Source organism: Schistocerca nitens, chromosome 6 (genome assembly GCF_023898315.1).
Source record: "Schistocerca nitens isolate TAMUIC-IGC-003100 chromosome 6, iqSchNite1.1, whole genome shotgun sequence".
NCBI classification, from domain to species: domain Eukaryota; kingdom Metazoa; phylum Arthropoda; class Insecta; order Orthoptera; family Acrididae; genus Schistocerca; species Schistocerca nitens.
Window position 1 is genome coordinate 187,851,561 of NC_064619.1, and position 13,297 is coordinate 187,864,857.

Genomic DNA, 13,297 nt, shown 5'->3' on the forward strand with positions numbered 1-13,297 from the left:
AAGCTGATCCTTCACTGTATATTATTATAGTATTCCGTTACAGTGATGGCGCAATGCGGTGGCAACTGCATGTTGGTAGGTGGATTTGCAGGCAGAATTGCTGGACCCTGTCCCTTCTTGGTGGCGATGATGGATACCAATTCCAGAATCGTTCCAGCTATATATCCATCCATCCGAGGCATTGGAAAGTGGCAGAAAAAGCCTCTCTCGGAACCAGCACAATATACAACTTTTACATGGCAGTGCACAGTTTCGTAGCTCGTCCCCGACTGACTCTTGTTCCACCTTTTCTACCTAGGCCAACCACAATTTGCGCGCGCTACTCAGTTCCGTTCCCGAGGGGAACCACACTGTCTCTTACACACAAGATAACTAAGAACCCTAAGTGAAGGTCAGTAGTTTACACAACAGCAAACCAACATTTTCAATAAAACAGAACATATATTGGTAGTTCTACACAAAATTATTTAAACAAATTCCAAGTATATACAGGAAGTTTTGTCTCACTCCAATTGGGACAAAGAATTTAAATGACAGATATACTACGTTGCATAGAATCAAACCATGACATCAAAGTTTTAACAAAGAAAGGAGTATACAGTTTTGTGTTATCGATTCAATCAAACAATATTTACAGAAGCTCAACGACGTAACATTAAATGGAACAAAAGCAAACTAAATCAGTAGAGCATTAGAGCTATGGTAGGTGATAGTTGGCTTGTCCTCCAACGAACAACTCTGGTCGCACACACGTAATTGTCAGTAGTAAATTTTTCCAAAGAGGGTCGTAAATTTTTGCACTGAAGGTTGTGAACAAAATGGTTAGCAGCAGTATCTTCACCTTTGAGATTCGTGTGTGATTTATTTTAGGGCGAGGGAGAAGAGAACGAACTTCATAGCACTCTCGTTCGATTTCCGGATCGAACAGGTAGCTCAAGCTCTTGTCCTCCGCCATGATGAACTGCAGAAAAGATAGACAGGATTCAGACGCGACAGTAAATTCTATAGCAGATTACATGTGTACTGGCTTCTGCCCCATAGGAAATGCTTCTCGCTGACCGAGATACGAAGTCCAATGGGATTTCCGTCTCTCTGTAGCCTTGCCGGTGAATTTCTGTTGTGGCCTTCGTCTCCGTCGTCTTGAATCCGTCATGCTTTCGATCAGCCAAGTGAATTGGCGCGTGAGATTGTTCTGAATAGGCTGTTCGTCTCTCTCACCATTAACAATAATCCGCACCATGCTGCACGAAGCCTCTTTCGTAGCAACTGCCAGTTGAGTTGAATGAGCATCTCCATAGTACTTTGCCTCCTACTAAATTAATTTAAATGTCAAGCATGATGCTGCAGTGTTTCATGCATCTCATTATTTATGACGCTATATCTCCTGAACTACTTACTTGGTTCTTACCTTTACAGAGACTATTGCCTGACAGTAAAGGATATGTGTACCAAGTTTGGTTAAAATGTTTCGTGTAAAGTAGAACACACAGACACATACATACACACACACACACACACACACACACACACACACATGTACATATATTTATAATATGTATTATGTATGTTGCTTTTATAAACATTTATTTTTCCACGATGACATTTCATGATGGTAGGCATCCCTTCTTCGGATCTTTATTTACATATCATACATTTTTTTTCCTTTCTAACGGCGTTGCAGAATTTTGCAAGAGAAGTTTTTAAGACAGTTATTGAAAACGTAAATAAAGGCAAGATGTTCACGGTGCGCAAGTAGGAGAGCCATTCAATAATTAAAGAGACAAAATCGTCTGAGGAAAAAAAAACTTTTTGTAGGGCAAGTTTGGTACTTTTATCGCTTTAAGTTGGCCTCGCTGAGATGACCCCTGATCAGTTGATGTATCAACATTGTTTTGTTTATAACCTCAAAAATACATTTCAAGATGGGGAGTCCGACTGAAACGTACACATTAGTTGAACAGCGTTCTGTTATTTGTTTTTGACTTGCAGAAGGCGAGAAACCAGTGAATATATACTGTAGAATGTCTAAAGTTTATGGTGAAGGTTGTATGAATCGTGTAAATCTTTACAAGTGGGTAGCGCATTTCAAAAATGGTCGCGACTCAGCGACTGATGAACAGCGTTCTCGCCGACCGGCTGCAGTTTCAACTCCCTCACTTGAAAGTCGAATTGGTAACATTATTCGTGCCGACGCCCGTGTGACTGTGGAAAAGTAGTTGATAAGGTTCAAGTTAGTACTGGTACAGTTGATAACATTATCTGTAACAATCTGAAGTACCGTAAAACATGTGCAAGACGAGTCCCAAAGGAGTTGAGGCGGCTACACAAGGAAACAAGGATGAGAGTGTGCACACTTAAGGAAAGTTATCAAAGAGAAGGTGAATACTTCCTCAACACAATTTTGACTTTTGATGAAACTTGGGTTCACTAGGATGAGCCAGAATTAAAAAGACAAAGCGTGGAGTGGAAGCACACCCGCTCGCCTGTCAAGAAGAAATTCAAAACCCAAGCATCAGCAGGAAAAGTCATGTTGACGGTCTTTTGAGATGCTGAAGGTCCAGTTTATTGTGATTATGTCGAAGAGCAGCATACATTGAACAGCCAACACTACTCGGATTTGCTTTGAAACAAGTTGAAGCCAGCCATGAGAGAAAGACATCGTGGATCTCAGAGGAGAGGTGTGTTTCGCCAGAAGACAGCGCACGTCCACACATTGCTCAACTAAACCGTGAAACCAGCGACAAAATGGGCCGAGAAGTACTGCCTCAACGCCCTTGCAGTCCTGATTTAGCACCTAGTGATTTCCATTTGTTTGATGCACTGAAGGACGCGTTACGTGGGAAGAGGTTCCGGGACAACGAGGAAGTGAAAAAGTTTGTGGGAAACTGGTTCAAACATCAAGACAAAGCTTAGTTCCCATCTACCGCACCCAGCCATAGTAACACCAGTTTTATACGTGCCTTTTGTCCAAAGCCAGGTGACCAATACCGCACCCCCCAACAAGAGCGACTTACCCCAGACGTCGCCCAGCCCCAGGAGCTGCCCAGACTACGAGATGTCACCTGGTTATCAACCACGAGTACTTCCGGATGAAAATTATGACATGCCACTGGCTCCCTCTGTTCCACCGGCTCCGCTGCCGAGGTTCATACCATACAACCTTCGTCCCTGGCAGGGGCGATTTCGTCCGTATGCTCCTGTGCCCCGAGTCACCAACGTCGCTGAGGACTCGGAGAAGGACCACATAGATGTGGCTTTCATTCGCGGCAGATGTTTCCCCACTTTTGTAAGAGGGAAGGTGTGTGATATCCACCACTATTAAATCTCCGCACCGAGCAGCAGCGTGCTCCATTACGCGTGGCCGACAAATGCTAACATCGCTTCAAGAGTGCTTGCTTCAAAACACAACAACTGGCCATCACTAACACTCAGCGATTGCCCTCCCAGAATATACAGCGGCTGCAGCTGTCGGCTCCATTAGCTATGGACCTATATTTAACGCCGCTCCTAACGTCTACAAGCCAGTTCGCATCGTGCTATGTTGCTACTCGACAGCTGGGAAGTGCTACGCTGCGGTGGATCTGCTGCTCGAGGTTGACTCGGCTGCGCTCTGGACTCAGAATCCGATTACTATACCGGAACTTCAACGTTCACTAGGCTTAGTATGTCAACGGACTTGTGATTTTTGACGGAATTATGCATTTTACTTTCACTTCCTGGACACTGGTATAACCACCATCAATGTATATAACTTTCCGTAAAGTGTTCATCTATAACCTTATGCTTGGTAACGAAATTATTTGTATCAGTGTTGTGTCAATAAACCGTGGAACGGTGATTTATTTAGTTTGTCATTCCTAGTTGTAACAACTATTGTCTTATTCCTAGTTATAACAAAACTATGAAGTGATGAAGTTTCAAATTAGCCAAGCAGGCTGAAAAACAAAAAAAAAACACGTTGTTGTTTCGTCTAGAGGTTACATTGAGATGTTCGTTCCATATAGTTTTATCTGCCTCACGCACGCAGAGACAACAGAGATACTGATCGTTACAGGGCTGAGTTTTATCGCCGCTATCATCACACAGAACGGGGGAACACTGCTGAGTGCTTTATATATGCACAACAAACGTTCTGTAGGACACTTAACAGCTGTACCAGCCATCGCATTCTGAAAGAAGAGACGTTGCCTTCTGGTCATACTGGCTTGAAGACCTTATTATTTACATGACGTAAGTGCATGAACATTTAGATTTTTAAAGGGCTAATTTTATAGACGTTGTCTGCTAGTTACTATACACGTATTCCGCAGTAATCTTTGGTCAGAATACGTTTTTATGAGTTATCCAGTTTTGCTTGTCACGTGCTACAGGGCTTCAGTCGACAAAAAAACCTTACTTTCGTTTTCGTCATCCACGTTTACCATAATGCATTTGTAAATTGGCTTTTCTATCCATTATAATAGTTTCTAAAGGTTAAATATGTCATCCCCTGTCAACGTTACAACGTACTCATGTTTCTATACTCTCAACACCTGTATTGGATTAATTGTAACTGAAATTCCTATTCATCATGTTGTGAAGTAATTGCAAGTAAATAGTTTTCTGATGTAGGGCTTTCATACTACGTTATTGAACCTATTCTAAGCATGGTGCTATGTGAGATAGTACATGGTTCTTTTCCACCCTTTCTGGGACGGGTGCAAGCGGCCAGTCATACAGCTCAGTGTTAAGGTACGGCCACAGTGCACTGTTGGAGGAGACTATCTAACTGTCAGCGAAGATCCAGGAAATGAACACTGACTCTCAGATTTTGCGGTCTGCCACCTGCTTGACTTTCAAGCCGCCAGTATTTATTTACCGCAATTCGGAAGTACAAGTATACACGTTCGTATATTACCCGAACGTTAGCTACTACCTTCTTCAGAACTTACTCAGGTAATCTGTGCTGGTGAATACTGTTACGTCGTGTACCTATTACTCGACATGCATTATTATTTACACGAACGGAGGATGTTGTCTGTGTTTAATGTGATATGACTACGATGTTTCATGAGTGAGAATCTGCACATCAGTTTTTAAATGTTCCGCTCCAAGCATTCACTTCTTCAATACACGTTCTCTATGACATAGAATACGCCATGAGCCGGCAACATTAATTCGATCGCATCAATGTGCTTATCTTTATTTGTTACCTACCTCAATAACACAATTTTAACATTTTTTTCTTTTATGTATGCTCTCACATTCTACGTAAGGGTCACTTTGTAGTTTTCTGTAAGTAATCCCTACTCACTCCCGAAACATATGTATTACATATTTTTTGAGTACTAAATACACCACTGAAACATTAAACTTTGGTTTTGGAGAAATTTACTGTTAAATTTGTTGATCATGAAATGTGATGCTTCTATCAGAAACCATGTCGAAAAATAGAGAATGGTAGTAACCATATTAATTCAAATGTGGGCAACCGGGGAAAGAAGGGTGTTGGTGTTCAACAACGACATTGCCAAAAACGTAGAAAATTGTTTCGCATAATCTCGGCAATGAATATAATTTTCATTGAAGGAATTTTTTCAAAGTGTATGTATTTTTGGATGATGTCAGTAAGGAGACTGGCTTGTTGGAGTTCTCCACGCTGGCGCGCCATGTTGAGCTCTCCTACACCATACATAATTACTGCAACTTGCATAAACCTTGAACCAGCGTACTTAATTCCCGCCTTTGTCTCCCTCGACTGTTTTTCCCCCGGACACTACAGTCAGTTAGGAAATTAATTATTCTTCAATGCATCAGGATGTGTCCCATCAGACTATCCCGTCTCTCTGCCAGGTTGCGCTACAAGTATCTTTTTCTCTCCAATTATGTTCAGTGTCTCCTCATTATTTACTCGACATACCTAACCAAAGCTTCTGCATTCTCCTGTAACGCGACGTTTCAAAATCTTGTAGTCTCGTGCTGTCTGTACTTTAGCTCCTCGTCCCTTCATGTCTGTGCAAAGTATGTTTCCTCGATTCACTTGCGCTTCCGAAGTAAAGAGGATATAAGGTAACATAAATTACGTCGTCAATCTTTAAAAACTCTGTTGTGGATTGCACACATTCATGTTGAAACTGTAATCAGCATTAACGCTGTGAACAGGTTCACACCACGCAGAGTTGGTCGCTGTATTTCACCAGCAGCTCAAGGCCGAATACGAAATTTTTCAAACATTCTTGTTAATTCTTCTTTTACTGACCACAAGTTCCGTAGTAATATTGTTAGAAGCATTTTTATCTTAGAATGGTAGCTACGTGCATGATTGCCTATTTCTTAATACTGTGACTGAGTTATTGTTTTCCTACAATATTTAATAGCACTTCCCTTTAATTCTGCCTGTGGCGTATTTCATTTAGTGATTGTTGTCCAACATTCGCTACGTGTGAACTTATGAACAGAAGAGCTCATGGCTGGGCGATTTGGAAACGTTTGATGGCAAAATCTTCTAGATAAGATGGCCCTTTTAGCGTGGAATTCCTCATGGCTTATCAGTGAAGTAACAGCGCCGTCGCATTTACACGTTTGATAACCAGATAACATATCATTGGTCAGATCCATCGAGAAAGTTTTATTTGACATACAATTCTTTTGGTATGAAAGAACATTTCGTGCAGCATCTTATTACTCGTTCATATTTTTATTTGAGAAAAGGGGAAACAGTTTTTATTTTGATGTCCCTGTAGCAGATTGCGTGCCATGTACTAAGTTTTCTTTATTTTGTTGTGATTTCCTCACGAGACTGAGAGGAAGTCATTGGAAACATATACAATTAGTTGCACAAGAAAGTGTAGACCGTTATCAGTATGAAATAAAAGACACTATTATAAATATATGTTTACATGAAAATACATATTATTGAACTGTTACCTAATAGTTAATCAAATCGTGGCCATTATCGATTATAGCTTGCCCTCTCTCCTCTAAATCATCCACGTTTACAACCTTTAAATACTGTCTGACCCACTTTGCAACGAATGTCTTCGACTTTGAACGAATTTTAGCAGCAGCTCCTAATAAAAGTTTCGGGCCTTTTGGATGATTTACAAGGAACACAGCTTCATGATGCTTCAGATATCTTGCAATCACTTTAAACTGCAACCGAGAGAACAAAACATTTAATTCTCACAGGCCGGCCGGTGTGGCCGCGCGGCTCTAGGCGCTTCAGACTGGAACCGCGCGACGGCTACGGTCGCAGGTTGGAATCCTGCCACGGGCATGGATTTGTGTGATGCCCTTAGGTTAGTTAGATTTAAGTAGTTCTAAGTTCTAGGGGACTGATGACCTCAGATGTTAAGTCCCATAGCGCTCAGAGCTATTTGAACCATTTGAACTCTCGAACTGTTGGTCTATACACTGTGCTAAAGCGCATTGCTTAAAGAATCGAGACCACTACAAGAGTTGCCGCTGAAGGCTTTACATTTAAAATTATGGACTACACTTTCTTTTGGAACTGTCTGTATATTGATTTCGTAGCTAAAACTATGTTGTCACCGAAAGAGATAGAAAAGTACATGTAGCTGAAACAATAACACTGTCATTAGTGCTCAGTTGTTAGCTCTGGATCCTGTCTTTATCTGCACTGGCGAGTGCTCGTAATATTCAGCACAACGATTCCTATTTAGTTTTATCTGAAATAACGTATAGTCTATCTAGTATCTCTTCATGCTTCACACCGCCTACGTTCTCAATAATATACATCAAACAAGATGTCACGTAAAACTTCCTGGAAGATTAAAACTGTGTGCCCGACTGAGACTCGAACTCGGGACCTTTGCCTTTCGCGGGCAAGTGCTCTACCAACTTTTTTTTTTTTTAATCTCATTTTGTTCACTTTCGTTCGTTGCATCTGCTCGGGGCGGATGTCGTAAGACATCCGTTTAAGTTCGTTATTGACCGATTAACTCAGTTTTTTTATTACAGAGGGCAACTAACCCTCTCACCGAACACGCTGAGCTACCGTGCCGGCATTCAACAGAGGTACCGAAGCACGACTCACGCCCGGTACTCACAGCTTTACTTCTGCCAGTACCTCGTCTCCTACCTTCCAAACTTTACAGAAGCTCTCCTGCGAACCTTGCAGAACTAGCACTCCTGAAAGAATGGATATTGCGGAGACATGGCTTAGCCACAGCCTGGGGGATGTTTCCAGAATGAGATTTTCACTCTGCAGCGGAGTGTGCGCTGATATGAAACTTCCTGGCAGATTAAAACTGTGTGCCCGACCGAGACTCGAACTCGGGACCTTTGCCTTTCGCGGGCAAGTGCTCTACCAACTGAGCTACCGAAGCACGACTCACGCCCGGTACTCACAGCTTTACTTCTGCCAGTACCTCGTCTCCTACCTTCCAAACTTTACAGAAGCTCTCCTGCGAACCTTGCAGAACTAGCACTCCTGAAAGAAAGGATATTGCGGAGACATGGCTTAGCTACAGCCTGGGGGATGTTTCCAGAATGAGATTTTCACTCTGCAGCGGAGTGTGCGCTGATATGAAACTTCCTGGCAGATTAAAACTGTGTGCCCGACCGAGACTCGAACTCGGGACCTTTGCCTTTCGCGGGCAAGTGCTCTACCAACTGAGCTACCGAAGCACGACTCACGCCCGGTACTCACAGCTGTACTTCTGCCAGTACCTCGTCTCCTACCTTCAAAACTTTACAGAAGCTCTCCTGCGAACCTTGCAGAACTAGCACTCCTGAAAGAAAGGATATTGCGGAGACATGGCTTAGCCACAGCCTGGGGGATGTTTCCAGAATGAGAAGTTTGGAAGGTAGGAGACGAGGTACTGGCAGAAGTAAAGCTGTGAGTACCGGGCGTGAGTCGTGCTTCGGTAGCTCAGATGGTAGAGCACTTGCCCGCGAAAAGCAAAGGTCCCGAGTTCGAGTCTCGGTCGGGCACACAGTTTTAATCTGCCAGGAAGTTTCATATCAGCGCACACTCCGCTGCAGAGTGAAAATCTCATTCTGGAAGATGTCACGTGGTTCACGACAAATGACTCACATTGTAGAACGGGGGTTTCTGCTACCTCCCAAAACCGATTAGGTTAATTACTGAAGCGGTTGCTTCGAAACGGATATGCCTGGCTTATTTCCTCATTCTAGTCCAATTCAAGCTTCAAGTCTGTGACAATCGCATCATCAACAGAACGTTACCCTAACATTCCCTGAGGGTTACCTGCGCCACATATCTTGTCAGTCTCCATCGATATTGCCCTCCCCCTCCCCCCCTAGTCATTGATGACAGAAATTCCCACTAATGTCTTCGAGTTGTGGGGAGACGGTGCGTGATATTTTTATTAGTATCTCTTCAGGTCTTAAATTATCGAATGCAAACGTTTCCGCTTATACAGGGTGGTACATTGATTGTGACAGGAATAAGCGTCAAAGGAAAAAACTACATAGAACGAAACTTGTCTAGCTGGAACGAGGAACCGCATGGCGCTATGGTTGGCCCGCTAGATGGCGCTGCCATAGGTAAAATGGATATCAACTGCGTTTTTCTAACTAGGAACCAACATTTTTTATTACATAGTCGTGCAATACGTAAAGAAATATGAATGTTTTACTTGGACCACTTTTTTCGCTCTCTGATAGATGGCGCTTTAATAGTCACAAACATATGGCTCACAATTTTAGACGAACAGTTGGTAACAGGTAGGTTTTTTAAATTAAAATAAAGAAAGTAGGTACGTTTGAACATTTTATTTCGGTTGTTCCAATGTAATACATGTACCTTTGTGAACTTATCATTTCTCAGAACGCATGCTGTGACAACGTGATTGCCTGTAAATACCACATTAAGGCAATAAATGCTCAAAATGATGTCCGTCAACCTCAATGAATTTGGCAATATGTGTAACGACATTCCTCTCAACAGCGAGTAGTTCGCCTTGCGTAATGTTCGAACATGCATTGACAATTCACTGACGCATGTTGTCAGGCGTTGTTGGTGGATCACGATAGCAAATATCCTTCAACATTCCCCACAGAAAGAAATCCGGTGACGTCAGATCCGGTGAACGTGCGGGTCACGGTACGGTGTTTCGACGACCAGTCCACCTGTCATGAAATATGCTATTCAATACCGCTTCAACCGCACACGAGCGATGTGCCGGACATCCATCATGTTGGAAGTACATCACCATTCTGTCATGCAGTGAAACATCTTGCAGTAACGTCAGTAGAACATTACGTAGTAAATCAGCATACATTAACCCTTTTAGATTGCCATCGATAAAATGGGGGCAAATTATCCTTCCTCCCATAATGCCGCACCATACATTAACCCGCCAAAGTCGCTGATGTTCGACTTGTCGCAGCCATCGTGGATTTTCCGTTGCCCAATAGTGCATATTATGCCGGTTTACGTTACCGCTGTTGGTGAATGACGCGTGCAAAAAACGTGTCATCGTCCCGTAATTTCTCTTGTGCCCAGTGGCAGAACTGTACACGACGTTCAGAGTCGTCGCCATGCAATTGCTGGTGCATAGAAATATGGTACGGGTGCAATCGATGTTGATGTTGCATTCTCAACACCGACGTTTTTGAGATTCCCGATTCTTGCGCAATTTGTCTGCTACTGATGTGCGGATTATCCGCGACAGCAGCTAAAACACCTACTTGGGCATCATCATTTGTTGCTGGCCGTGACTGACGTTTCACATGTGGCTGAACACTTCCTGTTTCCTTATAACGTAACTATCCGGCGAACCGTCCGGACACTTGGATGATGTCGTCCAGGATACCGAGCAGCATACATAGCACACGCCCGTTGGGCATTTTGACCACAATAGCCATACATCAACACGTAATCAACCTTTTCTGCAGTTGGTTAACGGTCCATTTTAACACGGGTAATGTATCACGAAGCAAATACCGTCCACACTGGCGTAATGTTACGTGATACCACGTACTTATACGTTTGTGACTATTACAGCGCCATCTATCACAAAGCGAAATGTGGTCCAACTAAAACATTCATATTCCTTTACGTATTACACGAATATGTAATAAAAATGGGGGTTCGTATTTAAAAAAACGCAGCTGATACCTGTTTGTCCTATGGCAGCGCCATCTAGCGGGCCAACCATAGCGTCATCTGGTTTCCCCCTTGAAGCTAGACAAGTTTAGTTCTTTGTAGTTTTTTTGTTTGACGCTTATTTTTTGAGGTATTTGGTCCGGTCACGATCAATGGACCACCCTGTATATCAAACAAGATGTCACGTGGTTCAGGACACAGGACTCACATTCTAGAACTGGGATTTCTGCTACCTCCCAAAATCGATTAGGTTAATTGCTGAAGCGGTTGCTTCGAAACGGATATGCCTGGCTTATTTCCTCATTCTAGTCCAATTCAAGCTTCAAATCTGTGACAATCGTTTCATTAACAGAACGTTACGTCGTAACATTCCCTGAGGATTACCAGCGCCACATATCTTGTCGGTCTCCATCGTTATTCCCCCCCTAGTCATTGATGACAGAAATTCCCACTAATGTCTTCGACTTTTTATTAATATCTCTTTAGGTCTTAAATTATCGGACGAATGCAAATGTTTCCGATTACATAATCATTTGTTTAATCAACTTTCTTCCCCACGCCATGATGCTAAGAGTAACACAGGTGTGCCTATCCAGAACATTAGGAGAACGAAAACTCGCCATATTCGCCAACGATGGACATAGAGGGAAGGACACAATCGCAGTTCATCTCTGGATACAGTGTGACACCATCCAACGGCAATCCATGCTCACCGGCCACAGCACCGTTCCAGACGCAGCCGTCTGTGTTGTGATGTTAACGGCTGCCTAGCCGCGCGGGGTAGCCGCGAGGTCTTGGCCACCTTGCCACGATTCACGCGGCTTCTCCCGTCGGAGATTTGAGTCCTCCCTCTGGCATGGATGTGTGTATTGTCTTTAGCCTAAGTTAGATTAAGTAGTGTGTAAGCCGAGGGACCGATGACCTCAGCAGTTTGGCCCCACAGGAGCTTACCGACTCTGAACAGCAGCCTACGCGCGGGACGATAATCCCCTGGTCCCGACTGTTCCCAGTCTCTGATAACTGATACAGAACAACAGAGAATGTTGGGTTACTTGTTCTCGGATGGCAGACCGAGATGTGATGGGGTTACGGTGTGCTTGGTGCACAATACGACGACCCTCCTTTGTTGTGGTCAGACATACTCGAGGAGAACCTTCAAGAGTGTGTCTGCTCTCATGATCCGAATCCCTTAAAAACTCTGAGTATTGCACGATTAGACTACATGCCAAATGGACACCCACAATGAGGCACCTTGCAAACTCTGTCGTGTGCTGGTAACGCCTGTAACGTTCTTTTAAAGAAAGCGTAACATTGCTTAAAAATGAAATAATGAACTTCACCAATACGTTGAATGAATGTCTGATCTGTGGAATGAGTACTGAACTCGAATAGGTGTGTTGTATGTTGTAAGTGCAAGTGTTGCGCTTACCCTGTGTTATTTTTAGCAAAACACGAATTGATTGGGCAATGCAACTCCCAATAACAATAAAGAAATACAGTCACTGCAAAATACTACATTCAGCTCCTTAGGCACTGAATCATCAGTGCCTGTTCAAAACTGATAACTTTGGCCATCCGCACATAACAAATAAATTAAATTATGTTACCTCTAGAGCAGCAAAAATGGGACGTGATGTAGTCTGGTTCAAATGGTTTAAATGGCTCTGAGCACTATGCGACGTAACTTCTGAGGTCATCAGTCGCCTAGAACTTAGAACTAATTAAACCTAACTAACCTAAAGACGTCACACGCATCCATGCCCGAGGCAGGATTCGAACTTGCGACCGTAGCGGTCGCTCGGCTCCAGACTGTAGCGCCTAGGACTGCACGGCCACTCCGGCCGGCTGTAGTCTGGTCCCTCAAAAAAAAAAAAAAAAAAAAAAAAAGTAAATTATGCTAGCTACAGGCTCAGCAGTGTGCAATGTTTTCCATAATACTTCGAAATGCACGAGAAATTCTTTTGGCTGATAAACGAGAGCATCTAAGAAAATCCAACTTCATTAAAAAAATATGTGACGTGGACCGGAAGGCGGTACTGATTATGGTGAATTACTAACAAAAATTTTTTTTAGCAAAAATATATTGCAAGTTAAGTTTATCTTTTCAAAAACATCTGAAAATTGAAGTTACATTTATCACAATTGATTCACAAACAATGAGTTTTAAACAGCAAGTACTATCTAACGTCATTAATCCAACGTAAATGCAAATCATGAAATTAA

At 42.9% G+C, this 13,297-nt stretch overlaps 1 protein-coding gene across 1 annotated transcript in view; it reads left to right on the forward strand.

Annotated features, from left to right (window-relative positions):
• The first annotated feature begins 4,154 nt into the window (after nt 1-4,154).
• The window catches only part of LOC126262586 (uncharacterized), a 90,056-nt gene continuing 80,913 nt past the window's right edge, over nt 4,155-13,297 (forward strand). Inside the window, exon 1 of the mRNA XM_049959323.1 lies at nt 4,155-4,230. The gene's annotated coding sequence lies outside the window, so the exon portion shown is untranslated. The remainder of the gene's footprint in view (nt 4,231-13,297) is intronic.